The 13,259-nt window shown below is 35.2% G+C and overlaps 1 protein-coding gene across 4 annotated transcripts in view; it reads left to right on the top strand.

The window, feature by feature from the left end:
* The window catches only part of LOC106078452 (UDP-glucuronic acid decarboxylase 1-like), a 60,988-nt gene continuing 47,729 nt past the window's right edge, over positions 1-13,259 (top strand). The window contains exon 1 of one of the 4 annotated variants that reach the window (XM_056011985.1): positions 1-128. The gene's annotated coding sequence lies outside the window, so the exon portion shown is untranslated. Of the gene's footprint in view, positions 129-3,213; positions 3,336-9,848; positions 9,993-13,259 lie in introns of those variants that run through there. The other 3 variants (XM_056011989.1, XM_056011987.1, XM_056011986.1) reach the window with 3 other exon arrangements.

The raw sequence follows: 13,259 nt of genomic DNA, 5'->3' as shown, positions 1-13,259 counted from the left end.
ACTCAATCACTGCAGTGCGTGATAAAATCAATGACCATAGTCATAGATCTAGCACAGGATATAAGGACTTGTTATATTAGGCTGAGCTGTGAGGATATTTTTTTATGTTCCTAAACATTGAAATTTTGGTAAGTTCATTCAACTGTACTGTCAATAGTCTATAGATCAGCGGTTCTCAACCTTTTAAGCTCAGCGACCCCTTCTTTCAACTACCGACTCTGCCCCGACCCCCCCCCCCCCCCACGCACAGGAATAGAATAGACAAAAACAATCCATTTTTTCAATGGTCTTTGGTGACCCTGGCGAATTGTCAATCGACCCCCCAAGGGGGTCGCGACCCACAGGTTGAGAACCCCTGCTATAGATAGTGTAGTCATTTAGAATTTAGAGATCTAAGAGTCTTAACTAAGTTAAGACGTCAACTGTTGACTGGTGAAGTCAGTTGATGGTTGACCATAAGATAGACGTCATAAAATCTAGACTACATTGACTAGATCTAATAGTAAATAGACCTAATTAGTATAAATTTATCCAGATCTGTCAATATATTTCACACGTTAGATTACTGATCAGGGAGTGAGGTTTTCTGATGTAACACAGGCTCGCTCTATAAGTTCAGGATTAAAAATGTCTAACCTTAACCAATAAATCTTCTTTATTGAAGTAACATCTGTGATATATTAAGATTTAATAAGATGAAATATTTTGTCATTAAACATGCAGTGAAAGCATGTAGAACATGTTCAATAAGAATCTAGCTACTAAATTCTAGAAAATTAAAGACTAGATATCTATAGTATTAGATTATAAATCATTATAATGAAAAAATAATGATTTGATAATTAAAGGTCATGGGATCAACCAACCATGTATAAATCATTTTGTCTAGATTGACTCTAGATTTAACATTATTTAGGGATTTTTCCATCATTTCGTTCATTCTCATACTATTATATTGTATGGTCAAACTTCGAATCACTGTGCTCTGCTGTGAGGAAGAGAAAACAGTGTCTCATATATATATATATTCTTTTTGACTCCCCCAAACTTGCTGATATTCGTCTTGACAGGTCTGGGAAATTGTAAATTCTCTACCTGTATGGTGTCATATACACAAAACAGCAGAGTTTCTGTCCTAGGGTCTTTTAATCTTTGGCACTTTTGTCCCCTTTTTAAAGCTTCTTTTTGCGATAATTAATGTACACATAGTGTGATTAAAAGTAGTTTAGAAATATGTAGAAATATAATATAAATATATAATATTATAAAGTGTAGGGTTTTCTTGTCTGACATAAATTTTAAGCATTGTCTAGATTATATGCTTGACCATCTTGCAAGTTTATCATATATTTACAAATTCTCAATTATGAAATGAAACTGAAATGATGAAAACAACAACAATTTAAAAAAAATGTATTCACAAGAAAAACACAAAATAATATTCACCTTAAAAAAAAACACAAACTTTTATTTCTAGTTTTAGCATTCAGATTAGCTTCTTCTTCTTCTTTCTCATTTTTATGCTGGAGTGTTCAGATGACTAGACCAATTTATGAGATGAACTGTGTAGTAGTTTCCAAATCAGGGAGCTCTCCATATAGTTTTCTTTGTATTGGGGTGTTTTGGGGCCAGTGTCTTGTACAGGCCTCTTGGTAAAGAGAGCAATCCTGGAGGGCATGGTCAGCATTCTTACACAGACAGTTTTCACTAGTTCCAATTTTGAGCTTCTGGTACATATGTTGTCTGATTCTGTTGTGTCTGGTCCTGAGTCGAAAGATTAGACATTGATATTGTCAGGATAGCTTATAATAGGCATCATCTTTCTTGTGATTTGGATGAGAGCTTGACCATGTCTCATTTATTTTATTTACTATTAGTTTCTTCATTTCTTCTGGATAGAGTGCTATGTTTAATTGTGCGTTTGTTCTTCCACTCTTGGCAAGTGTGTCAGCCTTCTCATTTCCTTCTAGTTCTATATGTGCTGGTATCCATAGCAATATATATATATATTGTTAGATAGCTAGTTTGGTTAGTTGGGTTGCGCACTTTATTAGACTGACGGTGAACATACATTTTATAGTGACGACATAGACTTTGGGTTAGAGATTAGAATAGACTTTTATTTTAATCAGTTACTGCTAGACTATTGGTAATTACATGTTACCCTTAATGTCACTAGTGTAGTTGAAACAGTTTATCTAAAGAAATCGTTGACAGTATTTGCTGACAACCCAAATACCACCAAGATGGTGAAGTCAGTATGCTTTGATTTGAAAAAAAAGATATTCAGACACTTACCATATTTTCAAGCAAAGTATAAATAACCTATGGTTAATAAAAGTTTCTATAAATGAATGGCATCTGTGTTTTGTATACAACGGTGCAGGGATCCAAAATTTATTTTACTCATAAACATATTATGGAAACTATGGACATACCAGTGGGTCTTTATATCTTCTATAGTTCGCATTGTGTCGTTGTGAAATGTACATTGAAAATCTTGATTAACATCTCCTCAAATCTCAAGAATACAAATAGTACTGATGTTAGTACTTAATGTAGTTTACGGCAGGGTATGTAAGGGTGCCGGTTGTGTGATTTTGTTTTTACTTTTTTTGTAAATTGTGCATGGTATATGCATGAAAATACGGGTCCACTATCATCATATGTTGTCTCGTTTAATTGATACTTGACAACATTACATTTTCAGTATATCTAGTAAAAAAAACAATAACAATCAAGGTTTGATTTTCTGAACAAAACCTAGTAATGAAATAGTAAATTTTAATTTGAGTGTCGTCCCTTGGAGATAAAGGATCCTTTCATGAAATCCAAGCAGATCTGGTTGATATGTGCCTTGAATTGTTCACAATGGTCCTTGGCTCAAACCTTGCCTGCCCCCATTCTGATGTTCTGAAGAAGCTTACAAAACTTGGAAAAACAAATTGGCTTAACATTGAGTAGATTTCTTTCCCTTTTTATGTATTTAACTATTTACTATCTAGATTTAACAAATCTTTTTTTTTTTTTTTTTTTGTCCTTTATTCTAACAATATGTTAACAATGAACACCCCCCACTTGGCCAACTCTAGGAAATTGTTGTGGTCCTATCAGCAATGTGTTCCCCCCCCCCCCCTTTTAGTTATTGATTGTGACTACATGCTGCTGCTGTTTGCTCACAGCAGAGCCAGGTGTCTCTCTGTATTGAAGGAGGGTGGGGAGGGAGGGGGGGGAATAGTGTTTACCTGTTTTAGTGAGTGTGTGATTCATGTAATGGGACGCTTGGCTTGACCATATGGTGTACATCATATTTCAGTGGCTCTGCAAGTAGAGATGTGAGTACACATTTATGTACTGGTCGGTATAGGGCAAGTTAAGTTAAGCTTACCAGTTGGATTGGCCTTACAATGATGTTGAGGTCATCAGTGCTTGGTTTATTAGGGGGCACCCCCCAAAGGATAAAAGCCACTATTAGTTTTGCTTTGTCTGTCCGTCCGTCCTGTTTAGATAGCAAAAACAAGAAAAGCTTATGAAAATCCAATATCATGATATTTTTAGACCTTTCAAACTTGTGGTGTAACAGCTACTTTTTTCTTTTCTTACAGCAAAGCATTTAATTTTAAAAATTAACCTTGCAAGCAGTTTTTTTTTTTCATAAAGTACCCCACCATTTTTATAACCATTCACTAAAAAACAGGGGAGACTATTGGTAAGGAAGGTGATTTTTTTGTATATTTTAAAAACATTAATTCCAACGGTTTTGTTCTTTTCCAAAATAATGTTATGAAAATGTTATAATTATGTTGTAATTATCTGATTTTTCTGCTATACTTACATTTTTAAATTAAGTGTTTGCATTTGTTTTGAAAGAGAAAGAACTGAATTTAGTGTGTATATTTTAAGTTGAATACAATTCAAAACAACTACTATTATATACAGCATTTTATATCATATAATTATAGTGCAATGTACAAAGTCGGACATTTAACTAAAGAGAAAAAAGGAATCCAATCATCTATGACATTAGCATGTGTGCTTATATCATTAACTTGTTAAAAACATAATTATCAGTCTATCTATTTGTAAACAAAACATTAAGCCTGTTACAATGTTTTTAACCCCAGTCTGTGTAAATCCTACACTTGACCCTTTAAAATGTTATTAACTCTCTCTACATATGTAAATTTTGTAAAATAAAAAAAAATCTCATAAATTTGTAAAATAAATAATTTTTTTTTGTTATCAAACATCATTATGTGTCATTTATGTCTCGAACTTAAAAAAAAAAAGTTAAGGGAAAGCAAATTTGTTTTGATAAAAAAAAGGGACTAAACTAACACTCTCACACATAGTTCTAGTAAAAATTTGTTTTGGTAATTTAAATATATGTCAGTTCTCAATGTTTAATCCTTTGGGCAAGTTACTGGCTGTCTTTGAGTTGTTCAAGTGTTTTTATGGTATATATGCAGCCACCTATTGAATCTACAGCCTGTCTTTTGAATTCATAAACAGTGATCTCCCCCTTCTTCACCCCGCCCATTCAGCCGAATGGCTGCACTCTTGATGGTAACATGACTCCAGGAGACTAACAATGCCTAGCCTTGAGGGGATGGCTGAAAGATGGTGAGGGAAAGAGGTGGGCAGAGGGAAGAGGGGGATGTTCTTTTTTATTAACTGCATAAAGCCTGTGATTGTTATCACCTAAAAATTTGCCCACTACAAATCGCCAAACCTTTTCTGCTCCGTCACTTTTCACCACTAAACAGAAGATCTAGAGATCTAAGGAACATTTCATTGTCTAGTTGACACCTAGTTTTTTTTGTGTTTTTTTTTTTGTACTGAAGTGTTTATCATGGCTTGAATCTATTTTTGTTGTTTTGGTTGTAAAAAAAATATATAGGTAAAGATTTTCTTTGTGTATATGTGCTAGACAACATTTGATAGTCAAGGTAGCTCATGATTCTTCCATGATATATGGTTCGTTTATGAAGTGCAGAATGGCTGCCAGAGCTTGCATAAAATTGAAGGAACTGACTTTAATTCCCAATATAGTACAGTGTGATTTATAGCGGTGACTGAAGCTTTGTACTGTACAGAAGACTTCTTCCATTGACCCCCCCCCCCTTCAATTTTTGTTGTTGCAGTAAACAAAGCTCGGTGAATTTGTAGCCGCAACTTTGAGCAGTTTTTGTTATGTTCAAGATTTAAGAGAGTTATATATGCTGTGATGAAATGAGATATATATATATATATATATATAATAATGTATATATATATATATACCCAGTGCTTTTTTTGTAAAAAAAAATAGATGCTGGTACTGAGGGATTATTATTATTATAGCTTTTATTATTATTATTATAGCTTTTATATAGTGCTACTTTCATGCTTATAGCATGCTCAAAGCACTTTTGGTCCAATCTCATTTGTGGACCAGTAGGGGGGAGGGGGTATCTAGGAGTTGGTTTTCCGTGCTGCCTTTAGGCGCTCAGTAAACACAACTCTGACCGAGTCGGGTGTCGAACCTCGAGCCCCCTTCTAGGTAGCCAAGTTCAAGCGCACTTGGCCTCTCGATTAGGTGGTACTCAGTGGTTAGGTGCCGGTATTCAGTAGTTGATTACCTAACTTTTAACAACTAATACCGGTGCATACCGTCACAAAAAAAAAAGCCCTGTCTGTACCATTGTAGATTGCCAAACAGCAAACAAAAAGCCTTGTAGTTGGTAACATCACAACATTAGGCTAGGTTAAATAGTTATTCCACTATAAAATATGTAAAGAGGCTGTTTGAAATAAAAATATATCAAACTAGAATTTAAAATCTTTTTTAATGCAACAGAAATTTTGTACAAGTAAGCTTTTTCTTACTTGTTAATGCTAATTTGTATTCATGTGTGTATCCATTGTTGTGTATAACATGTTATTACCCCCTGGCATTTTCAGCTCTCCCCTAATGGAGTACAAAATGGTCTAGCTGCAGCTGTTATTCTGCGTAATACTTTGAAGAAGGTTCTCCTTTGTTTTTTTATCCCCTAAGACTACTGGCCCTAACAAAGCCTGTTGACAAGGTGTTTGTGACTGACATTAGATTTTGTCTTGTTTTTTTTTTTTTTTTTTTTTTTAATAGGATTTCAAGTTTAAATGCTAATGAATTGAAAATCTGAAGGATTGTTTATAATTACAAATCTTACATCAACTTACTCTGTCTGTCTGTCTTGTAAAAGTTTGTACATCTTATTTTTCCCACACCTAATCTCAGAACAAGTTGAAATTTCGCACTATTATTTCTTGTACCTGACAAAACAAGAATCAATAAAATAAAAATTAACTAATTAGTTAATGAACTTTTGGTAATTAATTATTTTGTTTGGTTTTGAAAAAGGGAATGAGTCCCCTTGAGGGAAATTTTTTTTATGCATTTAAAAAACAATCATGTAAACATTCATCAAAATACCCCTTCCCTCCGGACCACTTGTGATAGGATCATAGCGCATTGAGAAAGCTAAAAGCTGAACAAAAATAATTGGTAAAAATATTTCTTTTGCACAGATTCATATGTCTTGTTATGACATGATTAGAAGTTACTATTTGTTTCGGGAATAAGGGGAAAGTTTTACTTACAGACAAGTGACGTGACAGATCTTTAATAAACAAGAACACTCTAAGTGACGCTACAAAGAAGACGCTTCGTGTAGAGCAGTAGAATATATATACAGATTTACGGACATAGCTGACATCAGACAATTCCCTTAGTGATTATTAAATATATTTGTAGACCAACATCAGCGTCGACTACATATTTTGATTGTTTCGGCCTTTTGCCGGTGTTACTGAAGTAGTTTGAGTTCTGTGTTACTTCCAGTCAGACGTAGATCTACACTAGTTATATTTCAAAGAATCAACACAGCGCGGAGGCCTTAACAGTCTAGGTCAATCATACATATAATTACATGACTGATCCAAACTAATTGATACAATTACACATAATATATAAGCTTTTGTGTTGTTTTTTTTAAATATTTTTTTTTAATGGTTTTCTTGTTTGTTTTTGAGTTTTCTGACTCGTTTTGTGCCAAGTTCACATAACCAAATACTACACAATACTGACTCCACCCTTCTCTCATGCCAGCAACATTCAGTCTAGAAATACTCTCAAAATGAACTGAAAGCCAGATATTTATAGCTATGAGAACTGGCTAACCACTTCACAGCTCATTACTGATGTTGCATTGGGTCCTGCTTCTGTGTTGCAACTGGAAATGCAGAAAACGTGCATCAGATATTCCTTTTGGCAAATCTATAATAAAGTTAGTAAAGTTTCACCTTTCAGACCTTGCGATCTATGGGTAAGATGATGTTAAGGTCATCTGTTTCTTCTGCCAATGGTTAACGAGCAGGGTATTATGTGGCCAGCACAACGACCAACCGCCTTTACTTTCCCCAACTTAAGTCAGGTACTCATTAGAGTTGGGTGGACTCAGAGGTGCCCTAAAAATCCCAAAATGCAAAATCCCTGTCTTCATCAAGATTTGAACCTGGGACTTCAGGTTCAAAAGCCAAGTGCTTAACAACTCAGCCACCATACCTTACTTTGCAAATCTATAATCCACTGGAAAAAAGTTTTAAAAAATAAATGTGTGTGTGTTCCCTTTAGGCTGTAGTCTGCATGTCAGTGATAGAATTATGATTGATCTCTGCACTTTGAAATTGTAAAAGTAGTATTAGGCTTATCATCATGCACATTGAAATGTACTTTGTAGATTCTTGTGTCAACAGACATGTAACCCTTATAGATAAGGACCTGGCACAATAAGCATTGAGATTCTACTGAAAATAATTTCATAGATTTTCTTAAACTTCCTGCTCAATTCCTGCATTAAAAACAAAGCATCTCATAGAAATATGAAGTATACATTTCTTTTTACAAAGATTAAATCAACTCATTCTGTCTGTCTGGTAAAAAGTTTTTACACGTTATTTCTCCAACACTCAATCTCGGATCAAGTTGATATTTTGCACAATTATTTCTTGTACCTGACAAAACAAGAATCAATAAAAAAAATATTAACTAATTAGTTATTAACTATTGGTAATTAATGATTTTGTTTGGTATTGAACAAGGGAAAAAAAAAGGAGTATTTTTTAGATGTGGTGGTTGAATTAGTCCCCTTGAGGAGGCTTGAGCCCGCTATTTCGAATTCCAGTCACACTTTTTTTTTAAAAAGCTATTTTAAGCTTAAAATTGTGCTAAACAAAAAACAAATGGTAAAAATATTTCTAATCACACAGATTTATTCTTGTTGGTCAAGATCTTTTACAAATTTTATTACATGACTGATCCAAACTAAATTATACAATTACACTTTATGTAAGCTTTGTTTTTTGTTTTTTTATAATGTTTTTCTTGTTATATTTATATATTATATATGAGATTTCAATATAAAAATTGAACATACATTTTTGTCCCTCTAAAAATATTGTTCATAGCAAATATATTTATAGATCTTGAAGTGTATTAATCTTTTTAAAAGATGTTAGAAACAAGGTTATAAGATTTTAGAGACTTTATGCAATAAAAAAAAGTTGATAAAATCTAAAGTAAAATAAAAAAATAAATTTATAAATTATTCTTTTATATAGCGCTACTTTCATGCTTATAGCATGGTCCAATCTCTTTCGTGGAACAGTGGGGGAGGGGGTATCTGGGAGAAGGTTTTCCATGCTGCCTTTAGGCGCTCAGTAAACACAACTCTGCTGGAGTCGGGTGTCGAACCTCAAGCCCCCTCCATAGGTAGCCAAGCCAAGTTCAAGCATACTTGGCCTCTCGACCACGCTTCCCACATTTAGTCTATAAAGTCTATAGTTTACCGTAAAATGTAAGTATTTCCTAACATGTTTTTGGAGGTATGGTGGCTGAGTGGTTAAGTGCTTGGCATCTGAACCATGGGGTCCCAGGTTTGAATCCAGGTGAAGACTTGGATTCTAAATTTCAGGATATTTAGGGTACCTCTGAGTCTATCCACCTCTAATGGGTACCTGGCATTAGTTGAGGAAAAGTAAAGGCGGCTGTTTGATGCGCTGGCCACATGACACCCTCGTTAACCATGGGCCACAGAAACATGGCATTTACATCATCTGCCCGCAAGGTCTGAAAGGGGAACTTTGCTTAACTCGTGTGCTTTCTGCTTTTTGGCCTATAACTGTTGTATCGGTGGTAAAGCTCTTTATTTACAATTTCTTCAATCCCATTTTCTGTGTGTGTTGATGATCTACCAGCATAGGCAGTGCACGACAACAGCAACACGTAACGAATACAATGTTGACGCTTCAGTTATTTGTTAAATAACCATATTGTTATTACTTGTCCCATGTATCTTTGTTTAACAAAACTGTAACTGGTTATTTGTTCGTAGGTTCATATTTCATTTCCTGGTTTTGAGTTTCCATTAATCTTCTGAGTGACATCCACATCATGTCATTATTATGTATAAATGTAACTTTTTATTTTTGCTGCATTTACATGGCGTCAGTGGAATTTGGAGTCATTTGTTAGCTTCCTTGTCTGAATAAAGTTGCTTCCGAAGATTGTTAAACCGTAGTACCGCCAACATGGTCACAGATATTTTATGCGTCTGATCTGGTTTGATAGCCTGTAAGAAAGAGTCAAATTTGAAGCTCTACAAATATTACTTTTAGTAGTACTAATACTAATCATGTTATTATGGTGGCCACTGATAGTGTTATCTGAGATCATTTAAAGGCACTATAAAGTTAGTGATTGGTGATAGTGCAGAACTACTTAAAAGCATGCTGGCAGTCAGTAATAGTGTAATCTAAACTTGCAAACAGGCAAGCAACTTAAGGGGTCAAAAGAATAGTATTATCTTAGGTTACTATTTCTTTACACTAACAGGGACTTTATGCATTAATTCTTAGTAATAAAGGATTGGATTAAAACATATGGGCATATGTTTTGATTCCTTGCCTTGCTGGTTAGTATTCTTACCTTAGATTTACCAGACAGGGGTCTCTGATTTCGCTCTGTGCTAAGTTTTATTTTATTTCTTTTTATCTGTAGGAAAGTAAATAAGTAAAAAGTCAAGTTCCCCTTTCAGACCTTGTGGTCTATAGGGCAGATGATGTAAAGGTCATCTGATTCTGTGGCCTATGGTTAACGAGGGTGTCATGTGGCCAGCACAACGTCCAACCGCCTTTACTTTTCCCCAACTAATGTCAGGTACCCATTAGAGCTGGGTGGACTCAGAGGCGCCCAAGGATCCCTAAAATAAAAATCCCAGTCTTCACCAGGATTTGAACCCGAGACCCCCGGTTCAGAAGCCAAGCGCTTTACTGCTCAGTCACCGCGCCTCCAGGAATTTAAATGCTTTAGGTCATTGTGCTGGCTGCTCTATGTCTGAAACAAGTCTTAGTTTATCATGAACAGAGCCGGCCTTAGGAGAAAAGGCCCTTTAGAGAAATGAATAGGGTGGCCACAAATGAAATAAAAAAAAAAAAAAAATGAAGACCGAAAAAGTACGCAATGAATTATAAACCGTCCTGTATTTATATCTAAATCAAACAAGAAAGTTAAATTCATATATAGCGCCAGTAGCACTAATAGGCTTTATGGACTATTCATGATCACCAGACTAGAAATATTCAACATTTCACCAAAAGGAAGAAACAATGGTCTTCTAACATATTTAGTCTAAATTAGACTACCAATCGAGGACCCTACCAATCGAGGACCCAAGGTGGCTGCCTAGTTTGCATATGCCTAAGGCCGGCCCTGCTATTAGGCTATAATAATTCATTAGGCATTCAGTGGGAGTACTTCAAGCTTTGCTAGGACTGGGACATCACTATTCAGTAAAATTGCTAACTCTTCTGAGAATACCTAAAAAGAGTTAAAAAGTTGCGACATAACCAAATAAAGCAGTAAAAAAAAGTACATTTTTTTTTCAAGTGTGCTCTGGAAAATAACTGTAGATCTACCTATAAAGGGGGAGAGAAGAATGATATGTACAGTCAGTTGAGATGGGAATTTAGCCTAGGGACTTACTGGTGGATATATCAACTCAGTTTTTTTAAAATGATATTTTTTATATTCCAATATATTGCAATGCCTGTTCAGTTAAAAATTGAGTCAAACTAATTAGTTTCTTTTTTTTTATTTATTTGTGTGCTTTATTTCTTCATAGACAAATTCCCACCTACCCACCCACCCATCCACCATCAGGCTTAAGTAAGAGCAGAAAGAATTTGTACACCTTGATAGTTCCCAACCTACATTAAGTGGCCTACAAAAGCATTATGTGGTTGGTTCAACTTCATGCATTCCACAAAGAGGCATCACATACATACTTGGTAGAGCAAAGGGAACATCCTTAACCACATATATACTTAGTAAAGCTTAGAGAACTTAATCAGTTCACCTAGAGACATGCTTAGTAAAGCTAAGAGGACTTAATCAGTTCACCTAGAGACATGCTTAGTAAAGCTAAGAGGACTTAATCAGTTCACCTAGAGACATGCTTAGTAAAGCTAAGAAGACTTAATCAGTTCACCTAGAGACAGGCTTAGTAAAGCAAAGAGAACTTAATCAGTTCACCTAGACACATGCTTAGTAAAGCTAAGAGGACTTAACCAGTTCATCCAAAGAAATCCCATACTACTTAGTAGAGCAAGTTAAAGTATAGAAACATCTTCCAAGAAGTTCACATTTGATTAGAGTAACACCTTTAATAATGTAAAGTTGCCCTTTCAGACCGTGCGATCTACAGGGCAGATGATGTTTCATTGGCCAATAGTTAATGAGTAGGTTGTCATGAAGCCAGAACAATGACTTACCGCCTTTACTTTCCCCAACTAAAGTCAGGTACCCATTAGAGTTGGGTGGACTCAGGGGAGCCTTAAAAATTCCAAAATTCCAAATCCCAAGATATGAACCCAGGACCCCAGGTTCGGAAGCCAAGCGCTTAACCACTCAGCCACTTTTACCCCTAGAACACCTTTAGTAAAATTTAGAAAGCCTTCAGGAGAGAAGACTCAAAAGTAAAGTAGCAATTACATAAAACACTGCACAATTAACTACAATTTAGACTGGGACCTCTGATTTACATTTAACCAAGTCACCCCTTACATAGAAGAGAAATCACTGTAGAAGTGGTCAATATATTGTTACTGATTTTTTTTTTGTAAAGATCAATAATGACATGCTAGGTGAAACTACTGACATTTATTTTCTCATGGGGATCATACTTTGGTTAAATATGCTAAACAATTCTTTTCAAAGCCTGTGTTTTTTTTTTTTAACTATAGTGCTAATTGAAAGGTCATACTTATTATCTATAGGCTGTTGTCCTACAGTGCACTCTCTCTTTTAGAGTATGATAGGCAATGAATGTCTTGAGTGCTAGTCTTTCCATATTGTCTATAGATGTATTATACCAGTGTTTCCCAAACTGTGTTCCATGGAACCCTAGTGTTGCATGAGGCCTGAATAGGTGTTCCTCAAACTACTGGGGTAATTAACTAGTAGACCACTACCTGAATTAACCTCTCTAAAAAAATAAGCAAAGTGTTATCCTAAATATTCAAAACGTGCGATGTGTTCCCTTAAAGAAAAAGTTTTAGGGAAACACTGTTATCATGTGCACATAGGTTACTTAAACTTATTAGATGTGGGGAAATATGCAGCTCTCAATTGAATTTGCCTGGTGGCCCTGTGAAACACAGCACTCATTCTTAATCTTCGGAATTGAAGACATAGCCATTCATTCATACGTTACATAAATGTAGATTTATTCAGATGTTAAAATTCTTCTTTTTCTTCACTTTCACTTATCCCTTACTGTGTTTGGCTGTTGGGGCACCACACGGGATCTGTTCACTGTCTCTTTCAATTACAGGCCCATCCATTCTTTTTTTGTTGTCTTCCCATCGCTTTCTCTGTCTGCCTCTTCTTCTTCTTCTTGATACTGTTCCCTGGCGAGCCCTTAGGGACCTTGTGATATGGCCATAGAGTTTTAGTTTGCGTTATTTTTTTTTACTGATATTAGCCATTCATCATGGGGTCTAATTGCTGTTATTAATCTTAGTTTGTGATGGGGTTTTTGTATGTGATACTTCGGAACTTTCTGTAGCATCTTTTTAGCAGTATGGAAAGGCCATTATTGTTTTTGTGTTGTGTTGGTTGATGTAGATGCAAGCTATTTTTTAGGTTGTTTGAAAGTGCGTCCATTTTTATTTCTTAAAAT

This window comes from Biomphalaria glabrata, chromosome 15 (assembly GCF_947242115.1).
Source record: "Biomphalaria glabrata chromosome 15, xgBioGlab47.1, whole genome shotgun sequence".
Lineage (NCBI taxonomy): Eukaryota > Metazoa > Mollusca > Gastropoda > Planorbidae > Biomphalaria > Biomphalaria glabrata.
Note: the sequence above shows the minus strand (reverse complement) of the source record. Positions and strands in the feature narration are given on the sequence as shown.